We start from the raw sequence: 16147 nt of genomic DNA on the forward strand, positions 1-16147 counted from the left end.
TTGTCTATTACCGTGATGATGCTGGACATCATGTGTGGCTTGGGACACAATCACAATGGTAAACCCAAAGCAAAAGTCTAACCTCAATGGGAAGCATGAACATGTAACCAATAAATTGGAAATGCCTCAGTGGACCGTCGGATGTTACACACGGCTAAACGCCGGAAACGCGCGTTTCAGCTTTCACTCGTTAACGATCTGTAATTTGAACCTATATTTTAATCCTTTTCTAATTTCTTGCGAATGCATGTAAATGCCCATTTCCCAAACTGACAGTTATATTACTACTACTGAGTACTGCGTTATTAAGCATATTTTTACGGTACACGGAAAAGGAAATGCCGACGTAAGAAAAAAAAACCTGCCATATAGCGACTAGACATTATCCCCAGCCATTTTTCCTGGCATCAGAAATCGGTAGAACACAGGTGTGAAAACAACTGAAGATAGATCGGCAAACTTGAGGCATCGCAAGGAAAACATACAGTTCACAACGTCTGAGTTTGAGGCTTACATATGAGTGAATAAATAAAGTAAAAACTTACAAAATGCCATATAGCAGTGCACAGTCAATAATACAAAATATATAGTCGCTTAACGCTGCCAAACAGGACGAAAACACTTGTAAGCAATACACGATAAACCTAAAACACGTATGCCTAAATTCGCATAACAGATGCCCTGACAGGTGGAAGATTACTCGTTACATTACTGAACAAAGCCATAAAGAAGAAAAAGCAAAAAAGTAGGTTCATATCCGACACAAACGTGTGCTAGCATACATCGTAGTCAGCCTTACACTCGAAGCCAAAAGAGAGCGACGTGGGTATGAGCGTTCCCCTTTTGAGCAAGGAATCGCATCGCTGCTCCCATTCCTCCTTCGTTGTTGAACTGTTACTCCCTCGAAAACCAACCGTACTCCCATCAGTTTCTCAACAAAGAACAGGGGTTGATCTTGACCGTTTCTCTCGCGTGTTCACAATTACTCTCCGATGACGAGCTGCAAATGCTTTCAGTTAGTCCTTGTGGAAATGAACATTTATCTCAAGTATACTTGTCGGACGCTGAACGCATGGCGAAAGTTCTTTGGCAGAGCACTGTTTGGGTTCTTTTATCAAGAAAGTGGACAAACAAAAAAAAACGCTTTATTTTCCTTTTTTGAGGTAACCTATGTGCACACACAGAAGTTGACCTCACCACACCACTGCCAACACTAACTGATCAACATACTACACCAAAGGCTTTCTGCGTCTTCCGTGGAAAATATTGTCGCATTCCCAGCACAGGGCGGTTTCTGTCAACATGGCAGAAAGAAGGCCCCTTATCCAATTGTGAAGGACTCAAGTTGCGCAGGACTGTTGTTTTCATCAAGTCAGTGCAGTGAAATGCCAGCACAGGCATACGTTAAGCATCATATTTCTGCAAAAAGAAATAGAAGTGAATTCAAATAACACAATAAATACATAACAATGAATCACACACCCCACGAAGGTTTACATTTTATAGGAAGTTTACAATAAAATCAAACGTGAAAGAAATTGATAGGTTCGGCTAAACTTACCTGGTAAGTCATATCAATGCTGATGTGGTGGACGCTCTTCACATGATGTCTGCTGCCAAGATAGCAAGATTCTGACAGAAAGCGCACGTCACCTGCAAAGGGCATTATAGAGGTATCAGTTGAAGCTGCTCTTAAGTTGTGTTCACTTGTTTCCAATACACAGCTGAGGGGCAATTCCATGAGCCTCTTCACCAATGGGCAACTCAAGCAAGATCTTGTGGGAGTCGATTAACACTTACCATCCGCTCATGTTAAAATAGATATTTAGCCCGTGCAGATACACTGTTAAAAAGTTTCTTAAAAAAAAAAAACACACTGGCTTGCAGCTGGCCTGCCAGAAAACTTTTGTTTGATTTCGCTATCTGTTTTTATGCTTTCTGTATTTTTACATTTTCTGTTGCCCGGAACAGATATTTCTGTTCCGGGTAGCGGAAAATGTCTGCTTTTTCGTTTTCACTTTGTTTTAATCGCAAAAATTTTGCTAATTTTGAATAATTTTTCTATTCTCAGTAAAAGAAAGATTTTGTGAATTGACTAATTTTTTCTTTTATCAGTAACAGAGATCGTTGTGATTTGACATAATTTTTTTGTATAAGTAACAGAAAACTTTGTTACTTTAAATAAACTTTGCTGTTCTGACTAACAGAGAATTTCTGTAACATTACTAAACTTCTGTATTTGCAGTAAAGATATCTTTTGCAATTTCAAAATGTGCTTGTTTTAGTACAAGTGTCTGTCAATACAATAAGTTTTCTGTTTTGTTATGTAACAAGAAACATTAGAAATAAATATCTATTCGCATGCAGCCACGTCAGATTCCAAATATTCCATATTAAAGGTTATGCAAAATTAAAATGTTTGTGGTGCAAGAACAGAAAATCTCGAAAGGACTATTTGTTGTATCTGCACTTTTCCCTTTATATAGCGTGTATGCTCCATGTAACATGTTTATTGAAGTAGACCATAAAAGTTCAGGCACTTGCAGACATGCGGATCTTGGAGAACGAAAGATTTGTACCATGTCGGGTGAAGCGTTTGTCCATGACGGACAAAATGAAACAAAAAAAAAACTGGCAGTTGGGGCTGTTTGGCACATTTGTGGCATATTCCCTCACTATCCCAAGGGACCCAGATGCAGGCATGAATTTGAGAAACTGAGCGAGTTGGCCGGCACGGAAGGTCAAAAGTTGGTCAAAAGTTGTAGTCCTTGAGGGTGCTAATCAACGAAGCCACTTTTGGGTTCAGGTTGTGTTGTTTCCAACATGTCCGCTCAACGTTTGTGCCTCTTCCGGGATTTAGAGTGGCAATTGACCTAAAAAGAAGGGGCTTGTGCTTAGCACATCAGATGTACCAGAATATTGTTATATACGGCGTACCTACAAAGGTACCCTCTTGCTCTTCAATAAGAATATACCTTTCTGCGTACATGAATTGTTTCTTTATTTACCTACACTTTAAGTAGGATATCGCCACATTGGTGTAAAATGAAGCTTCTAATATTTCTACCATTAAAGGTTGGATTTGAAGCTTCTAATGTCTATGCACTGAGAGCCAGCATACTTGCGTTTCTCGCCACCAGTATTCTTTGAACAGGAAGCATAAAATTAAACAGGTATGCTAGTAATTTTGTTCTAAAATGCTTTGTTTTCCTTTTCACCAAATGGAGCCAACTCAATAAATGAAGGCCGTTTGGGTGATCAATGTAACGAATTAAAAAAACGTTATCGGAAACCTGGAGTTATTGGCTGAAGTACTGTGTGAAAGATTTAGCTTTATTCTAACCTCTGAGTGAACTCCAAGGTGAGACTTGTCTGTTTAAGGTAGGTTACGTGTCATGCATAGTGTGCCAGGAATAACACTTTGAACGCCTCTCTCAGACTCGATGGGTGCATTAGAGGAACTTTGTCAATGCAAACGGCGAAGGACTTCGCTTTTAATAAACCACCACCTGCAAGTTGAAAATTTAGGTTTAAAACTTACTCACGTTTACATGGAGGAACTAGCATACCTTTAGCAAATATGAAAGGCCAACTTGGCATTTCTACAAGGTCATCATCACAGGTGGACTGCTTGAATAAATAAAGGAGCATTGATCGAATGATTTTTGATTGCCTGTGAAAACTAGGAAAGCAATGATACATTTCTCCAAAAATTCTCTCTAAAGGTTTACACTGTCAACTCCTAAAATCATCAACTGAAGTATACGTGCATGGACAAAGTATGGGCTGCTTCTTCAAGGGTCGGAAACATGACGAAATGTAACCGATTGCAATTATTTTTGAATTCCTCACATTTTCAAGTTGATCCATGAAATAACAAAAATATTTACTTCGCAGATCAAACTGCATGGTTTAAGATTTAGAGCTACATGAATCTCTCGCTCCGCTTTTCTTATTTCCCTGTGTTCAGGGCTGATGTGACTGTATATTGTGCCAATCATGCAGAATTTAATGATGCAGCTTTGAAACGGCCACTTGATTTGAAAGTGGGTGATATTTTTGTATAAAGCGACATGTTTTAGGAAAGCAGAGAGATAGTTGCGGTAGCACTGCCACATAGGTTGCACCGATATCTTTCTGTGAACAGACAAAAGTACAATGGCTATAAAAAACAGAATTTTCCATGCGAACCTGGAACGTGAAGCTAGAAAATTAGAGTACAATGCAGTTTTAATACTCGAAATGTCTTTTAAAATACGCGGATATTTGCAATTATGAAATAACCTAAAGAAACGTGAGGCAAAATACAATTTGTTAGCGTAGGATGTTTGCGCATATTCACACTGTGTACTATCATACACTTTGAATGCCAAAATCATGCTTAACAAAAATCACAAAGCAAGAAAGAATTGAAAAAATGAACAAGCCACTGTCAGGCTATTTTAACACTGAATTCCTTGCTCTAAGTGGATCTTAAATTGTGTATTTTAAAGCGCTGGTCTGCACCTTCGACAGTTTGCGCCACTTTTAGTGCACAGTCGATCACGAATATATCGAACTAGAATGAGATGATAAATTGTTCGACATATACGTAATCCGATATACGAAATTGCGCTTCGAATAAAACCTGACTAAGTCTCTCAGAAACGTCTACACTTGCAAAAAATAGCAAATTGCCGATTGACAATGCAAAAGCAGCACCTTAAACAAACACCCGATGGTCATAAATGATTTATTTTATTGGAAAAAATCGCGAACAGCTCAACGAGGATCCACCGGCCACCCATATGAAATGCACAAGAAGAAAGAAGCACTGAATGAAAAAAAAAAACAGGTTGTTGTGTTGCCGAGATAGAGATGCCCTATTGTTACCAAAAGCGCCTACACCAGATTCAACATTGACTCTCAAACCACGGCACCGGTACCTTCTGCGGAGCGCATTCATCAAAGGCCACCAAATCTTCGAAACAGCCACCCTCACCTCACACCGAAAAAACACGTGCAAGAACAGCCAGCGTGCTTTGCATAAGCAAACGCTTACAACAAGTTTGACATCGAGCGTCAAACCACGGCGCCGATACCTTCCACGAAGCGTGCATTCATCAAAGGCCACCACCTCTTCAAAGCACCAACCCTCACTTCACGCAGGAAAAACGCGCGCAAGAACATCCAGCGTGCTTCAAAGCGCTTACGCGAAGCCTCTAATGTTCGAAAATGCTTGGCGCGATGCCGTCTCAAACGACACTGCTTTCAGTGGTGCGTCTGCCAACAACGCTTAACTGGTTTTACAGTCCTTCCGAAGGCGCTGCTGTACTGCGAAGAGATAAGTCATGTTCAACTATCCCGACCCTTGGCGAGAACCGATAAGCGTGCTGAGACATTTGGGTCGCTGAGTCAAAAAGAAGCTAGTAAGCTCAAAGTGAGGAAAGACACTCCCTCAGACTGTGGCGATGACGAGGAGTGATTCGTCGGCACGCAAACGCTAAGTGAATTAGCGAAACGTTCAAAAAATAAAGGTAAGAAGAAAACTAGAGAAATGAAAGACGGGCGCTGCGCGGACTTCAGTACGCTGCGCGGACTTCATGCACGTGTAGTGCAGTGTGCTTAACGGCTTTCGGGATGTCACCGTGTTAAATATATCATATTGTCATCGTCTTTCTTAAGCAAGCACGCGACATTTGACATTCCGTGACATTTCGGCTTCGGGAACTTTTCTCGTCCCGCTTCTTTCCACTCTGAAGACCGTCGTGCCCACGATGCCGATCACCTGTCGACTGGCCAAAGTTACCTGCTGCTGTTAACCATCACGTGCGAACGTGCACCGACTGCCAAAGACGCAAAGCGCCTCCCAGCAAGCCAGCCGATCTTTTACATCCAGTCGAAGCACCAGAAAAGCCGTTCATCCAGATTGGAATGGATTTCCTGGGTCCCTTTCCAATTTCCACAACAGAAAACAGATGGATTATTGTGGTCACTGATTACCTGTCGCGTTATGCGGAAACTAAAGCTATGCAGCGTGGCACAGCAGCAGAAGCCACTCAGTCATCGAAAACATCGTCCTTCGGCATGGCGCTCCGACAACAGTGATCACAGACAGAGGACCTGCCTTCACCGCAGAGCTTTTGGAGTCGGTTCTCAGACTCAGCGGTACAGCTTACCGGATAACAACTGCATACCATCCGCAGACAAACTGACTGACGGAACGCCTCAATAGGACCCTCACAGACATGATCAGTATGTACGTTGACACAGAACATAAAAACTGGGATCAGATATTGCCGTACGTGATCTTTGCTTATAACACCGCTCGATAAGAAACCACTGGAATGACACCGTTCAGTCTGATCTATGGTCGCGAAGTCACGACAACATTGGACGCCATGTTGCCGCATGAGTGTGACGACATCCATGTAGACGCCGAAGAATTCACTCAGCGTGCCGAAGAAGCCAGACAGCTCGCGCGCGTGCGCATCTGTCATCAGCAGCATCAAGATGCACAACGCTACGACAACCGACACAAGTTTGTTAGCTACTCACCAGGCGACAAAGTGTGGGTCTGGATTCCGATACGTCGACGCGGACTGTCTGAAAAACTGCTAAGACGGTACTTTGGTCCATACAGCGTAACGCGACGCTTGAACGACGTGAACTACGAAGTTGTTCCCGACACTAATTGTAGTTCTAAGCGCCAAAAGCGTTTGCCCGAAGTCGTGGACGTCGTGCGTATGAAACCATATTTATCGAGTTAATTAGCTCCCGGTTACCGTTTTCGTACGACCACTTCATACGCCTGGTAGAGCACCTAAGTTGCGCATCGGGACGATGCTTCTTTCGGAGGGAGGCAAATGTCACGTGCTTGCCCAAGAAAAACGATGACAGTTGTGCATGTGCCACGAAGGACTACGAAATGCACGAAGAAGAAGAACTCGCTTGCGCGTTCTAATTAAAATGATCGACCTGCTTCTGGTGTCTCAGTCTCTACGGCAAGACCTCTGTTTTGACGTCGTGACAATATGTTCAATCTATTGAAGCTCAACACATCATACAGTGTTATTTCACAACTGTTCGACATACACAAGAATTATATTTGTCCGATATATGCGGGTTCAACTGAACATTTCGCTAAATACTGTTAATGCAGATGACGATACACAATAATTGCGGTAGCATGGAACGAGTCGAGGAATTTCTGATCAGAGACACTGCATAGCGTCACTTTTTTAAATGCTTATATTATCGAACTGAATCTCTAACGATGCCATTCAAGACACTAGGGTTCCGGTGTTGAGGGCCCTTTATAATCCTACGTAAAGTCCACATGCGTGCATGTTCGGTGTGCAGCCGCGACTGTCACGTCCGTCTGCACGACCTGCTTAGTCAGTCAGTCAAGGAACTTTATTGAGTCCTGAGAAGACGGGAATGCCCCCGACATGGGGTACCGTCTACGGGTCCCACCCATGATGGTGCCGGGAGGTTCAGGCTCTCAGTACTTTGCGGGCTCTCTGGACAGCCCTTAGCTGCTGGTCCTTTGCGGAGCTTGTAATGAGCTGGCGCCAGTATTCCTCAGTAGAGGGAGACCCTGAGGTCCCGCGCAAGACGTGACACTGCCACAGCATGTGCTGAAGGGTGCCCCTCAGACGACCACAAATTGGACAAGGTGGGTCTATTCCGTCTATGAATTTTGACCAAATAAACGGACATGATTTGTTTGTAACATTAGCAGGGTGATTGCCTCTGGTCTGTTTAAATGTGGGAGTGGAAGCTTAAATATCCGACGCCTAGCTGATAGTGCTTACAGACCTCGTTAAAAGTGAGAAAAGGGTCCCTTTGCTACTGCGCTCCCTCGGCCTCCGAGTGCCCACTTCCGGCGCGGTAAGTGAGACCTCGCACCTGGGAGTGTGCAAGTTCGTTGGCGTTTGGGGTGGTTTCGTTAGCATCACTGCCCACGTGACCAGAAAACCAAATTATATGCTTTTCGCCTGTCCAAGATGCAGCATAGGGAACGAGAGTGGCTTCTTTGCAGACCGAGACTTTCATAAATGTTCTAGTGGCGGCTCGCGTGTCCGTCTAAATAATAGAACGGTTCGTATTGGCCATGGCGATAGCCACTGTCACCTGTTCGGCTTTGTCGGCATCCGAGTTTTTGAGCGTAAGTGATGTCAGCAGCTCTCCATGTAATGACGTGGCTGTTGAAACAAATTGAGTGGATGCTGCGTATTGCGCTGCGTCCACGAAGGTGACGTTGTCCTCAGTCGTAGATGCTGTTCGACGAAGGGCTCTGGCCCTTGCTTTGCGTTTGGCGTAGTTCTATTGAGGGTGCATGTTTCTAGGTACCTGAGATATAGTATCTATTTCCCTGACTGATAGGGAGCGCGAACTCCCTCTATCTGGCGATGGGAGATCGTTTACTAATATGTGCTAGTAGCTGTCTTCCAGCCACCATGGAAGCCAGTCTTGATACTTGGGCGACCTGTTGTGCCTCTACCATTTCTCTAAAGGTGTTATGGGCACCCAGCACCAACAGATGTTCTGTACTGGTGCTCGGTTGAAGACCCAGTGCCTTTTTCATTATCTTTGAAACATTGATTCTAATCGGGCTTCATCCCTCCTGCTCCACTCGTGGGCCAGGGTGACGAAGTTGATGTGGCGCATTAGGAAGGCGTGAAAGAGTCTACGAAGGTTCTCCTCGGATAACCCCTCTCGTTTGTTGGCCCCCCTCGTGATTAATGTTGTCTTTGAATCGGCTTTGGCTGCGATGCATTCTGACGTGTAGGCGTTACTGCCATCCTCTTCCAGGAACATATCGAGTATTGAAACTTTCTTTACAATCGAAATATTACAGCCATTCTTTGTGGTGATCACAATATTAGGGAAACTTTCTTTCTTTGCACTGATTGTTGGCTGATAAAGGAGCATTTTCGATTTAATAGTCGACAAGCCGAGGCTTGCCTTGTGAAGAAAATCTTGAATAACACTAATGGCTGCTTGTAATCGCTCTTCAATTTGCCCATCACTGCTTCCCTTTTAACAGACGGTGATGTCGTCGGCGTAGAAGGAGTAACCGAGACTTTCAATCTCGGCTTGACTGCGGGAAAGGGCTCTCAGCGATAAGTTAAATGAAAATGGTGATAGCAGTGCCCCTTGTGCAGTGCCTCTGGGTCCAATAATAAACGTCTTCGAGCCGAGAGATAAAAGGCGAATGGTAGCTTTTCTATTCTTAAGAAATGAGCTGACGTATGGTTGTAAAACTGTTCCCCTAGACCCGCTTCTTCAATGGAGTAAAGTATGTTAGAGTGTTTGACCTTGCCAAGTGCCTTTTCCAGGTCAAGTGCCCGAACAGCTTTGGTGGCTCTGGAGACCCTGCTGAAGATCTTATGTTTTAAAAACAACATTACATCCTTCGTTGACATGGATGGCCTGAATCAAATTAGATTAAATAGAAAAAGATTTATTTCGTCGGCAAATTTAGTTACCCGTTGAGGATAACGTGCTCGGGCACCTTCACCGCACATGAAGTGAGAGATATCGGCCGAAGCGAGCCATGCTCCAGGGGTTTGCCCGGCCTCAGGATGAGTATGAGGGTCGCGTCGCACCACTCTGTTAGAAACTCACCGGTCTCCTATAGCCAGTAAGTTTTATTCGTTAGAAGTTCAATATCCTCGTAAGGTAAAATTCTTTAAGAGTTTGTTACTGATCCCATCGGGACCCGGAGCTGATCTGCAGCTGAACTCATATAGAAGCTCTCGTACATCTGCGCACGTGAAGGGGAAACCAAGAGGGTTCGTTCTTGTCTCTGGCACAGCAGGCGGGTAGTCATTGGGTGAGGCGCGTTCTGTGCAAAGATATCTCGAGGCGAGCTCATCGATCATTTGTGTATCCGTCAGTCTAGAGTTCTTTAAGTTGTGAGTAAGTCTGTTAATGGCAAGCTGCTGATTACCTTTGGATTGTTTATCTCCCCGTATATGTTTGAGGAGGTTCCACTTCGCACCACTCCTCATTTGCTCGTGCACGGCAATGCATACCTCGTCCAATTGTTGTCGAGCTAGCATTTCACTATGCTCATCTATCTGCTAATTCATTTCAGCAATTTTTCGCGTAGGTGTCGGTTCAGTTTCTGCTTTTTCCACTGAGCGTGCAGCATGTTTTAAGCTTCTAGCAGGTGGGCTAAACAACTGTCAATGCGCTCTATCTCTCTTTTTATTTCCACTTCCTTTGTGAAAGCAGCAGCGTCTTCTATTCGTTTAACGAGTTGTATTTATTCTCGTCTTGCTTTTTGATATCTTTAAAAAAGTCCTAGTCTGTCACGTGAAATTTTCTGAGCGGTGGTGATGAGATTCTTATCGCGAGGCTGTTAATGTAGTTATCATTACTAAGATTCTGCTCTAGTTGGTCCATGCGGGTTTCTCTGCATTCCTAACCTTTGTCAAGTCTGGTGTAATATCCCTGCTGACCGAGTTCTCTATTCTGGTGGGGTATCAAGGATCGGTGACTAATGTGAGACCATGAGCTGTGATATGCGCTGCGAGGGTTTTCCCCTTTGCGGTATCCCTAGTATAGCCACAATATTGATGATGTGCGTTAAACTCCCCTGCTATGATGAGCATTCGATCCCTGCAATTTTACGATGATGAGCATTCGATCCTTGAAATTTTACACGCTTTGTGGAAAAGAGCATGGAACGTTTCTTTTCTGTCGGCTGGTGAGCTGTAACGTTTAAAATGAAAACGGATTGCTTAAGTTAGGCATTCGGGATGAGATCGATCATGTTGTGTTCAATTTTGAAGTCCGGCCTTATGTCATGGCGTAAATAGGCGAGATGCTTTGAGACGAGTGTCACTACACCCCTCTTACCCTCCTTGAAATACGCTTCAGCATAATAGCGACGAAGAGCGATGACATCGGTGAGCGTTTCCTGCAGGAGCATTACTGTTGCCTTTCGGTAGCAGAGCTAAGTAAGTGTTGCAATAATGTCTTCCTTTTGCAGAAGCGGGTGCAATTTCATTGCCAGATGACGAGATTACTTGCGTTAGCCATTTTACGGATTCGAAGGGGGTGTACAAAGCAGTGCGTGCTACCTGTCTGATTCCAAAATTTGAAGCCTCGCGGTGTGCTCGGTCAGTTCGAGCATAATAGAGGTGATTTCAGCAATAATGTCATTTCTTAGCTTTTCAAACAGTATTTGGATGCCTGAGACGTCAAGCGTCTTCTTGTTCATGGGCTCAGGGCCCTCCCTCCGTTTTGCGTCTCTGTTGACGGACGCTTTGACTGTGGTCGCTTGTTCGCTAGACACGTGCTCTCGCAGCTGCATTTATTGCAAGATTGACCTAATGTCAGATAATTCCTGTAGAAGAGACGCATTCTCGCGCTCTAGACATTGTATTTCATCTCGCGATTGCTGTGACAATTGACCTGGTTGCGCGGGTGCATGGAACTCACCTGTTCCGGCTACCTTGTCCGCCCAGGTAGATTGCGAGTTGAAGTCACCCCGGGAACTCTGAGAGCGTTCGGCGGCGGCGTTCCCGCGAGCAAACGCAGCTGGAGTCTTGGCAGGAGTGGCGATTTCCTGGTCTCCGGGGTTGGTCGTAGCGTTCTTCGTCTTGTGAGCACCTTTCCTTCTTTTTCTACGCCGTTTCTCACAACGTAGAGAATTTCGTACCTGTTTTTGCAGGTATGGTCACCAGTGAGATGAGTGTCTCTGCATTGTGCGCACTTCGGCTCCACACATTCGTGTCCATTCGCGATGATCGAAGTCCCGCACTTTCACACACTTTTAGGGGCGAAAGCTCCCGATAGCGTCACCCGTTCGTCCCATGTAGCCATTGTAGTGCGTAACAAGTAGAAAATTTTGATCTCGAAGGTGGTGCCGGTGAGACATTTCTTCTGTGCGTCGTTGAACAATAAAAAATGGTGCTCAATGTACATGCCAATGGCTGCTGATGGGGAATGAGAGACAGGAGCATTCGGCTTTTAGTTAACGCGCACGCCGCGATCCCTATTAGCAGCCATTGGCATGTACATTGAGGACTATCTGAGAGAAAGAGGTTGCTACGTTATACTCGCTGGGCGTAATCTCCTTTGTTTTAGAAAGGCTAAGCGAGCGCTGGACCACAGTGATATGAATACAGTGAACTAGTATATACCATGAACTCGAGATTGTTAAAGGCGGGAAGTAGACCCGAAGGGCAAGCCGTAAGAAATCGTGCATTTGCCACCTCTCGTTTAGTCCTTCGATAGTCCGCTGGATGGCGGTGCTTATTTATGGGTAATATATGATGAAAAGATGCGAGATGGTGGTACTTCGAGTGTTGAATAGATGGACGAACGGACACACAGACAGATGCATGGATGGAGGCACTAATGAACGCAGAGGCGGTAGCATGGACGAACGCAGGGACGGACGCACAAACAGACGCACGCACGGATGGGTGGATGGAAGCATGGACGGTCACACAGATGGACGCATGGACGGAGGGAAGCAAGAACGAATGGACGGACGAATGCTTCGCCCCACTGTCCATCATTCACTCTGTGCATATGCTGCCATTTTTTTCAGTCAGTCTAGGGCAGACGTCGTGCCTGTGGCCTATTTTGCCGCAGTTACGGTGAGTGTAGATTTGCCTCTTGTACAGGGTGCAGCGTAGCATGTTGGGGCCACAGTGAACATAGTTGGGTACTTTTATGCCATCGAACATTACGATCACGGTAGGCGTCTGTTTCATGCGCCTGACAACGAGCACCATCGAGCTTCTCGGTGTGACAAAAAAGGCTTTGGAGCGCAGATTTGGCCACATCGGTGTCGATGCCTCTGACCACACCTCTACAGGTATTTCGTGGAGGTGTAATGTGGGCCTTGATCGAGTGCTTTTTATCTGCCAAGATTACTTCTGGCACTTTGCAGTATACATTTGCGTTCGATTTGGAGAGTGTGCTCACAACGAAGATATTCTGCATGGCGTGCGCACACACGATATCTTCCTCAGCTGCCGCTGAAGGCAGCCTGGCAACCATTAAAATGACATTCGTGACCTTTTACTGCATGCATGTTCGCACGTCCAGCCCTCCTCTCGGGTGAACGACCACTCGAAAGTGTGATGTGGGCAGGCATGGTAGGCTGGAAGCTGCGGCAACATTTCTCAGCTGGCTGGCTTTAGTGGCGCCAACGTGGGCTCTATTTTTCTTAGCCGAGCGCGTCTCGTGCTCTAAGGGTTTTATCCGCGTTCCGCTTTTTGTGGGCGGTAATCCAGCCGTTAGACTTCGCTTCCTCTTTGGAGATTTTCTCTCCTTCCTCTCTGGAGATTTGCTACCATAGCCTCATGAGCAATGGCCTGCTCGGGGGTCGGCCGAACGAGCGGCCACACGTTCTGCCTTTCCGCGCTTTGGCACCCTCTGCCGTCTATAAGCACAAAAAGGCTTATCCCTTGATGTCAGAGAAAGTACCCACAAAAAAGGTTCTATTAGATCTTCCGTGATGACTGGAGTATACGGGCGTACTTGAAAATTCCCGGAGTTACTCCAGTAGAAATCTCGAAAGGAAAGCACATTGGACTCAGTTGAACAACGTCGGCTGTTGGAGCCAATGCACGCGTCTGCAAGCCACATCACCATCTATCGTCCGCGCGACCTGCTGCATTCCGCGCCAGCGACAGCGGCGACATCACCCAGAGACGCTGACGCCACCTCGTCTGCGTCCCTTCATTATCCATGACAAAGGGGCACCAGGCGTGCTCAAATGCGCCTACGTCAAGGCAATGAGAGCGGCTGGCGCGGTGCGGACGGACCTCGTGTCGCCAACTCCAGGTGACACCGGCTGAAGCGAATGCAGAACCTTACAACGAGTCAATTACACCGGTAAAGAAACAAAAGCTACGCTTCCTAGGTGGCTAAGGACACACGCGATCGACACAAATGGGGCTCCTACATTGCCAAATGGCGTGAGCACGATTTTTGAATGCAACGCTAGCGGTGCACTAGCATCAGCGCGCCTCAACTGGTTCCTTACAGATGTGACAATGGTCAAAAATTACAGTGTGCCGCAATCTCACGCACTGAATACTTCAACTGAACTCACACGATGGTAAGCCTATGCTCTACGCGGTAACAGCAAAGCACGCTGCGCAGGTAGTGGGACCCGCTCGCCACATTTAAAATGACAATACTGTTCGGAATACACATTCTGCCAGTAATTACACCACCAGCCGCACGGCTAAGCGCAGCAGCGCACCTGAATACGATGCACTCTAGTAACCAACATTTTTATAGAACCTTTGTTCTCGAAACATTGATAGCTGTTTATGGCTAAGCGAATCACCGTCATCGAGCTCTAAAGCAAATACCTAACTGCACTTCAAGTACACAAAATATAGTTCTGTAATTACATAAATTTATAACGGAACTCTCACTCACCTGATAGGAGAACTCTATGAAAGCGCAGTAGTTTAATGGCACCAGACCTCCGATGATGAGACAACAAAGCGCGTCAGCCGGGCCCATCCGCAAAGAAGAAGCTATGCTAATAGAGGAAGCCTGCACTGGAGCGCGCCAAATGCAAGGACAGCAGCACCTATTATTACGCATTTTTCTTAGAACAAAATGTATTTTCATAGTTGTTTTCAAGCGATAAAAGTCACGTGATCGATTGTCTGTAGAACGCCAACATCAAAAACAGAAATTCTCTGTTTTTTCGAAAGGCATTTCTATTAACAACATAAAAGAGAAATTTTATCTGTGACCACAAGCTTTTTTTTGTAAAGAAGTTTGTACTTTTCAATATATTTTTACACTGTAGTTACTCTCGATTCTACATTATTCGCTGACACACACCTGCACAGTTTTCCCCCCCAAAAGCGATGCTTTCATGTCGTGACACGTTTAAAAAGTGCTACAAAAATTCACTTGTCTTCTCTATTTTAGAATATATTTGCACATAATTATCTGCACTATAACCAAATGTGCGTCACAGACCTGAAAAATCATACATCAATCTTTTTTTTTATTCGGTAGCAGTCAGGTATGGTTAAAAGGCAAGTGGGAATCAGCCTAATTATGTGCATGTAGCTAATCTCAAACAGTGGTACTGAAGTTCTAAGACATGAAACTTTCGTTCATTGGCACTGACGTCAAATTGTGAGAAGAACGGCTTGCTAACGTTGCACAGCGCATATACATTCTTAATGAGGAACAATAACGACTGCACTAGCATAAACCGACAGCCGTTATGATTGTCTCCCAAAATTATGAAATTCGCGAAGGTCTTGCATCTTTATATTAATGCAAAAGATTTCGATCATTTCTTGTCTCATTATTTTTCTCATGCACACTCCTCGTTTGATGTTGCTCTTGTAAATATAACGTGCAGCGTGGAGGTGAAGCAAGAGACGCAGACGCCTAAGCAAAACTTCTTTGATATAGGTGAAGGGGGGGGGGGGAGTTCATCTGAATTGGAGGTCGGGTATGCAATTGTGGTCAATTGACATATTGGGCTCTTTAAGACCTGCCTAAAACGTTTGTTGTTACCGATGGAGGGGGTTGAGCACTGGCCGCGTGTGCCATCGCCTGGCTATGCCACTGAAGTTATGCGAAATTTATCTGTTGACATACCTCGTCTACATACACTACAGCCCTAAAGAAGTCCGGCCTAATCTCTAAGCACCCTGCCGTTCACGTAACATAGTGCCCCTGAGGGACCAATTCTGGTGTGTCAGGGTACGTACAAACCCGCCCCGACGTTATTATTTTGAAACAGATATTGTTGCGGAAAGGACCAATTAACAGCAGAGGCACACTGGCACAGCAGTGCAGACGGAGGCAGCAGGACTGGAGGCAGGTGGTAACAATGGCCTTTATTTAGTTCAATTCAGCTAACAATGAACAGAGCATGTAAGCATGAGCAGATCATTTTTTTGTTTTATGATAGCGGAACAGCACTCAGAAATGTCTTTGGAGAAAAAACAAACAATTATAGAGCTCTCAATTATAGAGCTCTCAAACAATTATACAGCACATCACATTTCACATGCTGTGAACAAGCACAGAGTTAGGAGATGAAAATACCACTAGCAATGTTAAGCTGTATTCAACTACACTGTAAAAGCTATAAATGTAGCATGAAATGCCACGAATTTGGCCCCCACTTACCTGTAAGCTGATG

The 16147-nt window shown here is 45.0% G+C and overlaps 1 protein-coding gene and 1 long non-coding RNA gene across 4 annotated transcripts in view; both read right to left on the bottom strand.

Annotated features, from left to right (window-relative positions):
* LOC119165877 (uncharacterized) overlaps window positions 1-16147 on the bottom strand; it is a 122134-nt gene that overhangs the window by 59326 nt on the left and 46661 nt on the right. The gene's annotated exons all lie outside the window — the stretch shown is intronic.
* LOC142768600 (uncharacterized) lies at window positions 1129-14485 on the bottom strand. The gene is made up of 5 exons (XR_012885352.1): window positions 14404-14485; window positions 3570-3630; window positions 2580-2873; window positions 1562-1653; window positions 1129-1419 (listed from the first exon to the last, which is right to left on the bottom strand). It is a non-coding gene; the product is annotated as an uncharacterized LOC142768600 (long non-coding RNA).

The sequence above is a fragment of the Rhipicephalus microplus genome, chromosome 8, assembly GCF_043290135.1.
Source record: "Rhipicephalus microplus isolate Deutch F79 chromosome 8, USDA_Rmic, whole genome shotgun sequence".
Taxonomy (NCBI): Eukaryota; Metazoa; Arthropoda; class Arachnida; order Ixodida; family Ixodidae; genus Rhipicephalus; species Rhipicephalus microplus.